General features: G+C 37.9%; 1 protein-coding gene across 4 annotated transcripts in view; it reads left to right on the top strand.

Moving 5' to 3' along the window:
* Positions 1-16,203, top strand: part of Smash (smallish) — a 140,195-nt gene that overhangs the window by 74,971 nt on the left and 49,021 nt on the right. The window contains exon 1 of one of the 4 annotated variants that reach the window (XM_076388405.1): positions 3,781-4,392. The exons of the other annotated variants lie outside the window; for them this stretch is intronic. The gene's annotated coding sequence lies outside the window, so the exon portion shown is untranslated. Of the gene's footprint in view, positions 1-3,780; positions 4,393-16,203 lie in introns of those variants that run through there. 4 annotated transcript variants of the gene reach the window in all.

Raw genomic sequence — 16,203 nt, 5'->3', positions numbered from 1 at the left:
AATATCGATATAATTCAAAGAGATAGCGAGGTCGTAATGATTAGCTCTCATTCTACTGCACGTTACGACAAAGTCTCTACTAAGACCCTTGTGCGCAAACCAAGGAGTAGCATAGTTAAAGTAGAAACTTTGGAAATTCTTCTTACTCCTGATTTGGTTTCGTTGTATGCCAATATTTATCCTCTATACACATCAGATAGATCTTCAACTTTTTCTTTAAGATAGCCAAAATTCTCTTTCAATAACCAATGACCTCATCCTCCACTCATCTTATTACTCATTCAAACGTCGACCTCGTTGACTCGTCTTTTACTAAACTCTGAACCTAAGATACTTCCCCACATTTCCATTTTCCGATTCTATTTTTTTTATTTGTCTATTGGGTCAATTTATTCACACCATCACCGATTTCGATTTTTGCTTACAACTTTAAAACGATAAAAAAATATATTAAAAGTCTTATCGACTGTAATATATCCAAAGATCATCTAAATCGGCGGTGGTGTGACTAATCTGCAGGTTCACCAACGCTACCTGAGGAATGTTGAGAGGTATTACCTTTGAGTTGAGAGGTAATTTAGGATAATAGAGTTGAAAGATGTATTTTTCAGAAAAAGAAACATTTACATTATTTCCATTCACAGTTTAAAAAGAAAATAAATCCCCGAAATTATATAACTTGTTTAAGCTTCTAGGTAGATGCAACCCCTTAATTTGTAAATTTCGAATCCTCCCATAAAGACAAGAAGAAACAAGCCACTTCTCCTAAAACACAGATAAAGGAGCCATTTCGCGGCACATTCTCATGCATTAAATTAAGAGCTATCTAAAGATCAAAATTAGTAGAATTCCGGGCAGAACTAATGTCGACAGGTAACATTTTCACGTCGTTCCTCACATTCTCCTCTCCCCTGTGCGGCTCTCCTCTTTCACGTCGCGTCGCGCGTTTCTCATCGTTAATTGTCGCCGCCGCCATCGAGACATACATTTCGCTTAACGAGCGGTCGCGTGCGACGAAAACTGTGCATCGTCGAGACTGTGGTCGGCGCACAATGGAGAACGACGACAGAGACGAGCGAAATATCGATGTCCAGCATTGTCTGCTTGTCGCGTATCGCAACTAATTATCAGAGTTTAATATTCGAATATTAAATCAGGCTGAAATACAATCGGCTGGAACGCGATACCATTCCTGACACGATGCAGACTAACGGTACCAGTTTCGCTGTACACATTGTACGCAATTTCTCTTCCCGAGTTCCCTCTCTGTTACGCCCGCGTCATGTCGCGCGTTTCTCACTCTGAATTGCGCCCAAGGAACGCCGCGTCCTCCGAACCTTGTCGTGTCTAATTACAAAGGAAATATTGTTCAGCCGCGCACCGTCACGCCGTGGATGTTAATGTCCCGCGAACATCGACTTAACGCGGTTCCCGCGGGGTGGGTCATGGCTGACCCACGAGGAGACTTTGAGTTTAGGTCCTTTCGTATTTCCCTTGTTGCTGTGTTATTAATGATCCACCTGACGCTAATTACGGCTGATACAGGAAATAATTATTCAGAGAAGTGTCTTGAGAGAGGACAGCTGTAACATTTATAGATCGATGATTGATAGAAGAGACGTGGCTTATCCGTGTTTGTTTATTGAATGCACCGACATGTCTCTTGCAGTTGATAATATTATCAACTTCGATGCAGGAGTATATCAGTTTCATCTTTTCTTGAATCTTTTTTCGTTGAAACCAAGGTAATCGTGAACGTTGGGTATCAGATATTAAATATTTGAAGATATTCTGTGACAATACTTTCATGTCTTTACAGTAGCAGCTTCAATTTCACAACACGGTAGAATTCCAGTCATTAAAATTCCGTGATTGTACGAAGGTCTTGGCTTCCGGTTCCTTCGACTCGAAAGTAAAATCGAGAATGCACGGTGTACATAATTATATTCATCAGTGTTCCAAAAAAGAAGTTTCGATGACCCACATAGGTTCTTATATTATAATATCCTTGCGTTTCTAGATACTTACTTCTGTTTTGAAGTGACAAATTAATCGCGAAACGCAGTCACACGTATTCGAGAGATAAGATCGTCCCAGCAGTCTCAGACGTTACGTAAGCCAAGCTCCCGCGGTTGCTCGTAATTAATTCATTCCCCTTAGCCACGGGTCGATCTAGAAATTTTAATTACGAGTTATCGAGCTTATCGTCTCGATTACATTGTCCCGAGTCGATCGTGCGGCCGCCGTTCGGAGCAGGCGCGCGTTGCGACCTGGCCAGATCGTTTGCACGATCTTCGAGCAGCCCTATCCATTTTGCTGAGTCTGGTTTCTGTAGCACCAGCGCACGTACCAAACGCACGGCAGACTTTTCGTCTACCGTCGTGCCTCAAGACGGGTGCACGCGAAGGATAAGATTAAATTCAGTACTCGTACACTTAGGAATCTGGAATAATTTCAGAACTCCAGTTGTGTTTCATGGGGTTCAAATACGTGTATCTATGTATCTGTAAGTGATGATGGTTCTTTACTGATATTTGTGAAATACACGATCTGAGTTGATTTCGAAACGGATAGATGCATGTAAAATGTAAAGACAGTAGTTTAATGCTTCAGAGAACTAAAGATTTTTAAGTTTCAAATTTTTCGGTTTCCAAGTTTTCAAATTTTCGAATCTTCAAATTTTCAAATTTTTAAATTTTCAAATTTTCAAATGTACAGAATTTGAAATATTTAAATGTTAAGAGTTTAAAATTTTCAAATTTTCATATCTAGACCCTGGAGTCATAGTGTATGAAATTCACTTGATTTCTGTGTGACTTAATACAATATTTAAATACTCTAATTTTTTAATTTTCCAATTTTTGAAATATTTAGAATTGGCCTTTTCAATTCTTATAGTCATACACGTCACTCGTCATTCAATATCATAAAATTGATATTGGTCATCATATTATTACTCTAACGTCGCATAGGTGTGCCTACATACATGTAAACTAGAATCAAATAAACCATCTGTAAATATAAAACTATTTGCACTGAGAATAAGAATCTAGCGCATCAGTTACATACCTAGATCCAACAGAAAACTTCTAAGAAAGATACTCTCAAAGTGTTTAAACCTACCTCTTTAAGTAGAGTTAAATTATACTTGAAAATGCTATTTTTATTATTCAGAGTACTCGAAGAGTTTAAACCTATCCGAGGCTTGTCTGTAAATTCAGATTTTTTGTTCACTTCAATTTGCTCGCACGCCACATTTCGCTCGAGCTACGATCCCTTGCTTGTAATTTATAGAGTGTTGCTTTCGATCGGTTAACACCGTATCCAGTGTTTATTTCTTGGGTGTTTCCATGTCGAACCGTGGTGGTTCTCCAAGTTGGTTACGCGGTCGTGATTTGTTCCTCGGTTTATGAGGATATACTTATTGTATGTCGATAAATTTTACATTGACGGAGATTTACATTGTACCGAGACGAGAAAGTGTGTAGCTATTCCAATAACTGATTCTGGAACGGGGTGTAGCAATGTTAGTAGATTTTATTGAACCCTGTGGTTCAACATAATGTTACAATTTCTACTCGCTGGAGAGTTAATTGACTGCATGTTTTCTGTTACATTTCACTGTATGGTCGAGGTTATTGACTGCTTTCTTAACAATGTGTAGTTTATGAAATTCTTATTCAAATGATCTTTGAGTGACAACATTAAAAATATAACGACGTCGAGTGTTATTACATAAAAAATCCGTAGTTTTTTATTGGTTTTGAATATGCAATTATAAATACACTAAAAACATTTCTGATTAGAAAGTTCACTTATTAAGAAATTAAAAAGAAAAATTGAAAAATAAATTATATAAAAACAGTTCGCAATAATTAAATATAAATACGTTAAAAAAACAGATAAATGAAAAAAGTGAGGGCGAAAAACATTGGCAATGAGTGAAGGTTGAGTGGAATTCAGGGAGCTTGGTGAATGCATGCAGCTAGTGGAATAACCAAGAGATAGCCACTGCGCAGTCGTAGACTGGCAAGAGTGGGGTATCAGTGAAATACGAAATAATTAAATCCTCAGTCATCGTCCGTCCTTTGTCGGTGATGTCGCGTTGCAACGACGATCCACATCAATCCACGTTTCGAGTGACTTTGAAAGATCCACTCGAGTGAATAAAGTATTCGGAGCGGAATATCAGTGCTATCATTTAATCAATTGATAACTGGACAGTCTAAACCGTCCTATTAAAAAATCAATTGTTTGTCGAATTTTTAAAATTTTTCTACGTGGACAGTGCTCGTGTCGGAAAACTTTTTACTGAACTTTTGGTAGTTATCGTGGCAATGTGGAGTGCAATGTGACAAGATGCCCTTTTTCTAATTGGACATCTTTAGAAACGTGAGTACTTGAACAGTTATTAATAAATTTTTGTTTTATAATTCAGATGAAATTGGAATGAAGTTTCTCGGATGAATTCAGGCTTCAGTCGTGATTGTGTATAAAAATGCTGAAAGTTAATAACATCTACAAATTTCAATAATTATCTGGCACTTAGTATTTTCAATACTATTTTAGTATTTACGAGAGAAAACAATCGAATTTAGTTAAGTTTCAAATACACAGTGGTGATGACACGTGCGTATACTTGATTGTATTTAGAAGGAAAATTTGAGTAGACTCAGAAGTTATATATTTTCCATTGTGAATATGTTATGTTAAATATTTTTTTAATACCAATTGGTTATCAAACAAGAAGGAACAATTCGTTTCTCCCAGTATGCCCATGTACTCCAAAATCATATTTTGGCATTAATAATTCAATATACATCCAAAACTGTAAATTGATTCAATAAAAACAATCACCACAAAATGAAACCTAAATCATCTTTAAAAACAATAAACCTACTTTGGCACGATAACCAAAGCCAGTCAGGAGATTAGTCTCCCACGCAGTGCACGCCCCAGCAAAACTGCATCTCATAAATGACTGCTATTATAAAACTCCAAATGCCTCTAGATTTTCCTATAAATTTCAAACTTGAAAAACAAACGCCACTGACTCCAATGTAAATTTCCCCATCACGTATCATCGTGGCCCCCTTATCTAATCTCCCGTTACTTACTCAAACACACGTGAGATAAACGAATCCAGATTAAGACTCAACCAGTTGCCGAATTAAAAATCGTACAATTCAGTATCCATCCAGCGTGAAATGTTTAGGATATTTATGTATGATTACGTATATGAATATACAGCGAGTAACATATTTGCGTGAAATAAACTCCTACTGGTCCAGAGATATCAATGCGTCTGACTTACGGAATTCCTCTACTGTGACTCCCTCAAAATTAGTGAAAATTTTGAGAATTAATTCTGGGAAAACTACAGGCACGATTTTACTCATTTTTGATAATTTATTAATATCTATCTCAGTAAATATACGTTGAATATTTTAGAAAAAAATATCAATATTTGTTGAAGTTATGTAATTTTCTCTATTTTTAAATGATAAAGTTCTTTTAATCCCCTTTCTTCTTCCAGAAAATATGAATCCTACAATCTAGATTTCAATTCAACCATTAACTCAATTTTTTCAAAATGTGACATACATAGTTCGTTTTGCCTTCCAACTACAGAATAAATGACCAAAAATTAATCAAATCGTATCTGTAGTTCTTCCAGAATTAACCCTTTGCACTTCGTTGTCCCTTCTAAGGGGACAAAATGAATGGAAAATAAGAACCTCGAAGTGCAAAGGGTTAATTTCCAAAGTTTTCACTAGTTTTAATCACACAAAGGAAACCCTTTAACGCCCCGAGGTGCGAAAACGTGGGCTCAGACTATTTCCTTCTCTCCCCCTGTCTCGACAAAAGGTCTCACACGGTTTGGCCTTTGCAGTCGTATTTTCACGCAACAGGAACGCAAGGAACGAGGACGACGGCTTCACCCCGAGGCGTCTTGCAACTTTGTACGCCCTCTCGTTTCTGTGGTACATACATTAAGCGCGAGACGGCCAGTTCTTCCACCCACGATTAAGCGCGGTCCACACTCCTTTTCGTCGCACGCGCCGCGTGTGGTACGCTCGTGACCGACCATTTCGTAAATTGGATTAACGGTCGTGCAGGCCAGATAATTGACCTGGCTCGTAATTCGTACGTTCGTCCCTGTTGGCCCTTTGTTCCGTGTACCCTCCATTATTCTTCCGCAACGTCGATTATACACGTGTACACACACGCTGTCGTTTCTTTCCTCTACGCCGCGAGACGTCGCTCTGCCCTTGCTGCCCGATATTTTTCGTTAATCATCCCGCGAACGAAATTAATCATCCAGCGTCGAGGCCTCCCCGTGGCACGATCGAACGGTTCGTGAGCGGATTGGAAATGCATCGACGCTGGAATTATACCGTGTGAACGGGAGGCATCCTTTTGGGGTGTCGTTTTTTCCAGCATGGATGATTGAAGTTTACGCGAACCATCGGCGATGGTAATTTTAGGGGAATACGGTGGATGTTGCAGATGGAGTAGAATATGGGGTTACGATTCAAGTATGATTAAATGTGCGGGATTGAGAGGTGGTCTGATCCTTTGGGTTTTTGCGTTTCTTTAGAAATTCTTTCAGAAATCTCTTCAGAAATCTCTTCAGAAATCTCTTCAGAAATCTCTTCAGAAATCTCTTTAGAAATCTTTTCAGAAATCGGTGTTACAAGACTGAAATAAAGAAATATGTAAACTCAATTACAGATACGTTTTGTTTGAAAATTTTCTTTCGAATAGTATTTATTAGCAGCACGTCATTATGAATTTAAGTAATCAGTTTCTAATAAGTATAATATCAAGGCACCAAGGGTGTGGGTATAAGTAATGATTGTTTTATCTACATTTTTTTTAAATTAAGGAAGTTGATGAAAGAAATAGAAACCACTGTTGGAGATTAGACCTGAGAAATATACATATAAGGGGTTCGAAGACAAATGTCAGAAATTTTCAGGGTTGATTCTACATACTAAAATGAGACGAAAATGAAGATGGACAAAATTGCGTTTGTTACTTTGTCTACGAGTTATTAATTGTTGAAAAAACGCCTAAAATTTGTATGAAACGTGTCTGACTTGGGACTTGTTCTACTGACTACACAGTGTCTGATCTCACTACTGAGTAGAATAAGTCCCAAGCCAGACACACGAATATTAAACGTCTTTAGTAGTAATAGAAACGTCTAAGGTTATTCCTCCACACCTTTTTTTCTGAACAATTGATTGATGTCATGACGCATTCGTAAGTCTTGCGATTAAAGTCAAAGAACCTGAAATACAACTTGAGAAACAAAAGAGAATTGTAAAGATACAATTGCAACACAATACAAAGACAATAAAAATAGAATAAAAATAGAATATACGTACAAAAGAAAATAACATAATCACGTATTAAATTGTAATAAAAATATGAATCACGAGTGTAGACCTTCGATAAACTGCGATTTAATAAATTTTCATCGTGGAATATCAGGCAAGCCTCAGAAACCGACGCAATCGAGGCAGACCTTGTGAGATCTCAGTTCCTCCTTTACGATCGCGATTCGCGAACGATTCGCTCTCATAGTTATGATTCCATAGCTGTTATCCTTGACGGGTTTCTTGCACACGTGCGCGGAAACGTGCCTGGCACGTATTTGATTGTAACAAAAGGGGAACGAAACTGGCATGCAAAAAGTTTCATAGCGCTGGATTGATTCGCGTTTTGTTTAGAATTCGTCTATCTCTGTGTCAGTCGCCTTTCAGATCGTACAACGCTCGCGAGTCGTGGCTTTAGTTCAGTTAGCTTCCATGACGCAGCTGAATCATACGAATTTCGAAAGATCGATCCTGAGTTTGGAAAGCTCGCTGATCAGTCGAAACATTACGCGAGTCTTTTTTTTTTTCATTCAGATTCACGGTTTGTTATTTTCATGCGAATTTTTTCCTCTTAAGGCTTCTCATTAACTTTAAAGCGGAATTATAGAGTACTACTGTGACTTCTCTTCAATTCAGGTGAATGATTTCGGTATTTAATGATTTTGCAATTTACAGTTTCGAAAAAATTGAGTACAAAATAACTGAATTCAGGTTTTTTAGGTGATGCGAGAATCTAAATACTCCAACAGATTTTTTATTGTAAGTACTCATAGTAAAAACTAGGTTTCTGTAATGTCATGCTTAAGATTTTATAGAGTCACTCCGTTATTCCTAGTTTTAATATGATTAGGAGATTGCTTATGTACCTACTTATTGCTTATCTGGAGGGCTCTCTGTAAATCATATAATTATGTAAATATTTTTTGCGCAATTTTTTAAGTCACTGTAATCAAAATTGCTGAGCGCTTCTCCAATAGGAAGACATTATTAACCAAACCTAGAACCAGACATTTCAAGGATCTGATGCTTTGACATTTTTCGGGTTTCGTAAATACCTATAGGTATTGAAAATAGCTCGCATCTCGCCTTGAATCTTGCCAAAAAGAGCAATATTTTTGCAATAGTACTCCTCCTCAACAATAGTCACGAAGAACATTAAAGCTGTCGTAAATCTTCGCCCATTCGATCCACTTACAAGGTCTTCTGTCTAGAGAGCCCATTAATCGCGAGACTGCGAAGCAATTAAAGTTGTCGCTCGTCGGAGCAAATACGTTCAATCGCCTTGAATATTTATGTCTTCGAGATCGTGTTGAAATGCAGCTGTACGAAAAAATTTGCCTACCTGTCGGCTACCACCTGCTAGAGAGAACACGAAATCGACAGATCCTGCTACCGGTTGTTGTGTTCACTTCTCTCGTCTGTTCAGAATTGCGTAACAGCATTTTCCTTTCCGGGTGTATCGGTTCGAATAAAAATTCCCTCGTTTCGAGTTGCAACACGCCGATGGGGAAACGGTGTTAATATTGACAGCGAGTCTTGAATAAAATACGGGTTAGGCTGTCAGAGCGAACGTTACGTGACTCTAATAAAGGGAATCCATCGCGTATCGTTTTCCATTTCTCTTTCCTCGGAACGCTTTAGGTGCAGATTTTACTGTTCGACGTCTAATTATTTTCCTTTCAGTTTCGCGATCGCTGTACGCTGGACTCTCTGTAATGTTATTAAAAACGGGAAGGCACTTAGAGTAATAATAGGTGTCTTACGTAAAACCTTCGACTCGAGTAATGAGATATGCACATCGGAGCGATGGATCGATGAAGTGAGCGTTGGTCAAGAATGAAAAGAAACATTTCCCTGGTGGATATTGAGAGTCGCGAAAGTCATAGAATTCTAAACTCGAGTTTGATTAATTGCAAGTTCATGCAAACACTTGAGGATAGCGATCTTTGTGTTCGTTTTTTAAACTAAGTAATAACTATATAAAAGATAGTAGTACTAATAACTTCAGTAATATCAGAAGAACATTAATAACGTGTATTACCTGAATAGAAGTAATTAAGATTTGTTTAGAAATAAGTTTTACTCGCCATCAATGCAACATTGCACACTGTAACAAAAGTGGTTACTATAATAGATTTGAATATGCAGAATCGTTAGAGGAAGTTAATCTTTGAGGTCAAAGAGTTGACCCGAATAGGTCTATGCATGTCGATAATTTCATGACGCAATGTTTAATGGTGGTTTTGAAATCTCGAGGGCAGGTCACTGGGCATAGGGTTAGAGGATCACAATTGTATATCTATAAGTAAAATCCGTGAACATTCTCTACCGGTTAGACAGAAACGTGTCTTTTCGTCTAGCCGATCGCGGTGCTTACGTAACAACCGGTTACGATTTCTTTTCCGGGTAGCCAGCTGACCGAATCGTAGACGTCACTAATCCCACGGGGAAATGTTGTAACAGTAGCTTTGCCAGTGGCCCACTATTACGATTCAATGGAATAAATGTAAAACATTTGGGAAAATTGTGATTCAGCTGACTCGACAATCCCAAGCTAGTTGTAAGCTCCTTGTTTAGGAGAAGTATTTTCTCGAGGATAATAATTGAAGCATTGACAGCAACAACAGACTAATCTCACCAAACTACCTATTTACTAATTGTAAGAAAAATTGGAAAAATGGGCGATACAAAATATAGGGTTTCCTTGTAAGAGATTAATGCTACTATCTCAAGTCGTAGAAAAAATGTGGCTTAGGCCACTTTGGCACTCAATACATCAATTTATGTTGCACTGATTATTTTCCTACAGAGTCTGTTTGTTCAAACACTCGAAAATTAAATCTTTGGGGCTATTCAGATAAATTTTAATCAAGTTACCTGTTATTACGCCCAGGTAAAAGATCAAACTAAGAGATCATAGTATTGTATGACTCGTTGATACCGTGCAAATTTTGCAAAAAGGAAACACGTTTGTTCCTCTTGCACCTGGTGATTTACCAGTAATTTCAGGCAATCAAGTTAGGTGACTCACCCAATATTATCGTGCAGTGTAAGGAACATGTACCACAATATCATTCTGTCTGCGATATTATTCGCAATAAGTTGGGCGAAAAATCTTCACGGTGATTTGATTTGTTGGTTGAACACAATCTTGATTGAACAAGAGGCGCGAAGATCGAGTTACACTGTAGCAATTCCTTGCTACAATGCTGAGAACAACAGAATTGCAATGGATGTTGTCAATCAACGTGATGAATTTCTGACGTGAATGAAATGCTCTAACATGCAATTTTCACATGCAGAGCCAAATAGAATGTCTAAATTCAAGGAGAACAATCTCAGCTCTCGCAATGAGGAACTAGATGAGTAGAAGGTAGATCTTGCCAAAACTCAACGCTAACACATTGAGAATTACTCTACATTTATCCGAAATTCTGTAAAACATTCCACAGAAGCTTTCTGAAACAAGACCAATATATTGCATTAGAATCATTTAATTAATTTCAGTGTTTACTCGAATTTGATGTATTTCAAGTCCATTAGAGACTCTTGTTACTTTAATTTATAACCTTGTAAATTAGTGTTATCCTTAATTGTGCGCTTAAACGTGAACTTGGCAATCAGAGTGTTATAAAATAGAAGAAACATTTTGATGGCCACTGATTAACAGAAAGGTGGCCATTAAACGTCTGTAAAAATGAAATAGGATCTAAAAATGGAAACATTTGTTCAGCTCCTTGGCAATGCTGTTAACGATGGCGAATCGAGCAGCGTCGCATCGACAGCGGGTCTAAAGTCGACGCCAAAACTGAGATGAACGTGGCAGGATCAGATTGTAGCTGGTCGTCCTTGCATCGTAATGAGAAATGCAAGAACTCCACCTACGTGTTTTCTTGCTTCTCAAATGTCACGGAGAAAGGCCGCGTTATTCACCAAGAACATCGCGGATACGTCGGCCCCGCACCTGTGCGATTTTACGTTCTTCCACGCTCAACACACCACCACATACGTTACCTTCAGCGCTGCAGCGCTCGAGCCTTTGAGCTTTGTTATAATTGGGTTGGAATTGCAATTTGCTAATGGGCAGCAGTAAAACATGAGTACAAAAGGCAATGCGGGCCTGTTAGCAGTCATTAAGTTGCGGCGCTGTTAAAGTATGGAGAATATTTATGAGTAATGTAAATACTATAGTTTATAATATTGAGAAGTGAGATTTTCTTTAAAGGGCAGCTAAATCGCTTTCGAAAGCGATTTATTATAATATTATTACAGATAAAACAATTAAATTTCCTTAGATGCGATTTGTGCGAATAATGAATCGAAAAAGGAGCTGAATTTACGAGCAAAATTTTTTCAAATGACATTCAAATTATTCTTCTAATTAAAATACGTATTTCCTTAATGAAAAATGAATTACACGTGTATCTATTGTGACGTGCACTGGTACCACATCACATAGCTAGATTTTTTTACTGCAAGAATGCTCGTCTGTGAAAAATTGCTGGTATGTGTGCTTCGTTTTCATGTATTGCGCCCTCCACGACGTGTCACCTTCGCATAATTATTATAAGAGTTGAACACAAAATTATTCACACTCCTACAGCGGTTAACTTACGATCGAATATCCTTTCAGAACTCGGCAATAAACCTGTCAATGTCGCATTAACATTTCAGACATGCATAATGATCTCTCCCACGTTCACTTCGTGCTCGTTTTTCATTGGATCGCGGCCACATTATGTACTATATTGTCTAGTCTCAAAAAATGTCTCGAGAGAACAGTATTCAGTAACAACAAAATTTTGCGTTTACAAAATATTGAAAACCAATATTTCGCCAGCATCCATACGAGATGCACTGGAATCCTATGTGATAATAAAATAATTTATACCCTGGGTCAAGAATATACTAATAATTAGCAATTAAATGTAAATTAATTAGTCACCGCCCAAGAAGACCGGGGTGGTCGTTCCTTAACAACGTTAATTGTCGTAATTAAAACAATTATTATAATGTTCCTCTTGTTTCCCTTTTATAACAGGATCAATAAAGGGGGAATGGGCGTTTCTAGTTAGGGTATCGTTGTAGCCGGTCGAGGTTTATTTTTGCCCTTAGCAGTCGGCAGAAACAGGAACATGAATGAAAGGAAACGATAGGCAAATTGCCAAAACGGTGTCTAATAATAAGTCACGGGGGTGGAGAAGCTGGAAGGGTTCAATTGCGATCGTCCAGAGACGCTATTCCACTGTTCCACTCGATTAATTAAAATTTACTTCGAACGTCTTAATTTATCCTCATATTTTGTGCAATTATCATACGTGTATAGCGTGTAATACTATCCACGAGTAAATTTATATCCCTGAAATTGCGGCTGCTAAGTTCTCTACACAAGATATTACATTATAATTATTTAGATACGTCCCATTACTTTCTTTACAAATTAGTTGCATAGTTATAGGAGAATCTTTGTTGGAAAGAAGTCATTTAAGAAACACATAATTGAAGTAACTCAACATATTTTAATTTGATTAGCTATAGTTTCAGTGCATCTGTATGGATCTACATGTTCCTCTAGTGTTTTGTGTAAATTTTATCGTGTCTAAATAGCAGTTTAATTATAACTTTATGAAGATTCTATTATATCATAGAAACCTTACTGCACATATCTCTATAGAGACTCAAGTATAAAATCTTCATTAAATCTGAATAAAATGCCTATTTCTACATCTATCTCTATATAGACTCCAGTATAAAATCTTCATTCAATCTGAATGAAATACCTACCCCTTCACTGACACAAGCTTCTCATTTGAAAATACAGCCTCAAGTCTTTTGTATAATATCAAACTTCCTTCCAAGGAATATATTATACATATAATACGTCTGATCCGTGGACACGCAACATCTCGTGATCTGCGATGCGTTCAAGGTCCGGGTCACGCGAAAAAATATGAACGAAGTCAGCCATATGGCAAGCACGTGTTTATACACGTGCCACGTTTCCGTGCATTACCCTAGACCGAAATACGAGTAACACTATGGAGCATACGTGGCCGCGATATATTTTTGGCGTTAGGTGCGCGGTGCTACCCTGAATCCCTTTGGACACCCCAGGAGTCGTAAAGATCGGACGATATTTCCTCTTGGAATGTCCCCGGGCCACCAAGGTGTTCGAGGGAGACAGATTCCACGCGATCGCGACTCCGGATAAGTGGGTCTTCCTTCTATAATTATCGCTGGCTTTTCGTGAGATTCATTAGATATTTCGGGGGGGATTTCGACATGCTCGTATTTTAGGAGGATATCGGATATTAGAAGAAATAGGATAGAATGTAACAGAGAATCTTAGATGCCCTTATGATAAATAAAATTGAGCACACTCAAAGTGCAACACTACAGTAAGAACTCTTCGTAATAAAATTTATGACAAAAGTTATTGAGCTCTTCGTAATACTTAGGTTTCTTGTTTACCACTTTTGAGTGCTATGTTAGATTCACTAAAAATTGTATCACTTGGGCAGTGATATTAATTTTACAAAACGTTGGTTTTATTCCCTTTCATATTAATTCGATGCATATTTTTGAAACTAAGAATTGCTTAAAATTCTTCTTCCTTTAATCTCTAATTAAGCAGGACTATTGTGACTAGTTTTTAGTATTCCTTAGTTTCATTATCAAAGATGACATACACCTTATTAATGCCTCCAGTAATGAAGATTAATCGTACAATTCTACGACAAACTTAAGGAATTGTAAAAAGAGAAATGCATTCAGGCGTAGTTTGAAAGCAGTCAAGTCTCTCAATGATGCAATTATCGCTGCGGTCGCATTCAAACGATAATGAAGCGCGCATAGAACAATCGCACCAGTTTCTACGATTTTTTCCCTTTGATTGCGAGCGTAGGCGGCAAGTAAGGGGCCAGAAAATTTATAATCGTCTTGACAATTCGCCAATTAGAATCATGCGTGCACGTTTAATTAATTAATGTAATTGAGTAATTTCACTTGACATGGAATCGCGGCGTTCGCAGGTCGCCCATTAAATATCTTTTCAAGCGTGGAAAGAAAATTCATTTTCTAAGCAATTCGAAAGTCCGCTGGTGAAGAGTTTCACCTAATCGAGGCGCTTCGAGTTTAAAAAGCGGGGATACGCGCGCTTCGACAATCGATCCTGCTGGGCGAAAGTGCAGCTTTGACAAAACAACGGGGGAAACAATGCTCGCACTCGTAAATCGTTTTCAAACGTAGATCACCGAAGTGAAACTATAGAATTTCCCCTTCTCACTGTCAGAAAAGTGTTTGGTTCTTTTCAGGCCACGCGGAACACGTGCAATAGGGACAAAAATTTAGTACGCTTCGGTTGTTAAAAGTTACAAGCCGATACAGAAATCAGCTGCTTCTTTGCATTCCTGTGAGTTGAGGCATATTTAAGTTTCTCGCGAAATATTTGCTGTAATATGACTTTCGAGATATTTTTTCTATCATTTTTATAGGCTTATTGTTGGCTGGTCAAATTTAGTAGATAATTAATTAGAGAATTATAATAGGAAGATAGTAAGTAATTCGAGATACTTAAAGATAGAAAATAGTCTATTATGGGGTCTTCACATGGCGACTATACTATATACATTTTCTTTATTTATTATTGCATGAAAAAACTTCTCAGAGAAAAGTTACATTGTTCTACTAGGCACTTATAAACATGAAAATAATTTTTTAATAAGATTATTTTTTTACGATATTTTAAGATCATCTGTATTTTCTAAAGTAGAATCATATATCTTTTTTGATATCCTTGTATAGTATGAAAAAACAAATATAACGACCATTCCAATTCAACTGTTCAAGTTAATTCATACTAAAGAATCCTTCCTTCTTTATTTGCACTCCCACTTAAAGTCACTATCAAGAATTCTGTTGCACGAGCAAACAAGAAGGCATTAAATCTCCACTTTCCTCCATTAAATTCGACCATGAAGGTGTTCTTATCGACTTACGAAGCGAATCGTTACAAAGTGAGTAATTTCGAGAAATTCGGCGAGTGGATAAATTCGACCGAACGTCTCGAAAATGTCGTGGCACGCGCGATAACTGCGATGATAACCGTAAAAATTGTCGGTGAAAACAGGGACGAATGGAGGTTCAGAATGGCAGTAGTGTCCTGACACCGATACAAACGGCTCGATGAAAATTTCTACCTCGATACGGCGGAGAGCCAGTCGACTGTCTCTCGGCGCTTCGTTCGCGCGGATCCGCGCACGCATCGTAGCTATTTCTTCGCCGACCCACTTCCGGCGTCGGTGGTGTGCATGTTTTCTCTCTTCCCGTCGAACGGCTGGGGGACGAGCGCGGCAAGTGCAAGTGACACACTTTAATCGGGCTGCCTTCTCTCGAATCGCTCTCGAAGGTTTCCTGTTAAGGACACGTGGCTTGCCTCCGCGCTGCCGTCGAAAGGGACAATGGCGTTTTTTGAGAAAGTGATAAGCGTGCTGAGTGAAAGAAGTATGGCGAGATCGTAGAAGCGCCAGGAAATGGAAACGGTAATGGAGAGCTCGAGGATTCTGAGGCTAGCTTTGTGTGAGTGTTTGAATATAATTGATAAGTTGTTTTAAAGGCATTTTTGGTATTGTTTACTTTGAGAGTTTTTGGATAGATAATTTTCTGCAATTTTTTGTGTGTTTTAATTGTACTATATATTCTTGTTTTAACACTAGAACTATCATACCTGTTAAAATGGTATGATTATTCCTTATACATATTTTATCGTTTACAAACTTATTTTTTTCTCAGTTAATGCTGAATATCGCAAAAGAAACAT

Source organism: Calliopsis andreniformis, chromosome 12, assembly GCF_051401765.1.
Source record: "Calliopsis andreniformis isolate RMS-2024a chromosome 12, iyCalAndr_principal, whole genome shotgun sequence".
In the NCBI taxonomy this organism is placed as follows: Eukaryota; Metazoa; Arthropoda; class Insecta; order Hymenoptera; family Andrenidae; genus Calliopsis; species Calliopsis andreniformis.
Note: the sequence above shows the minus strand (reverse complement) of the source record. Positions and strands in the feature narration are given on the sequence as shown.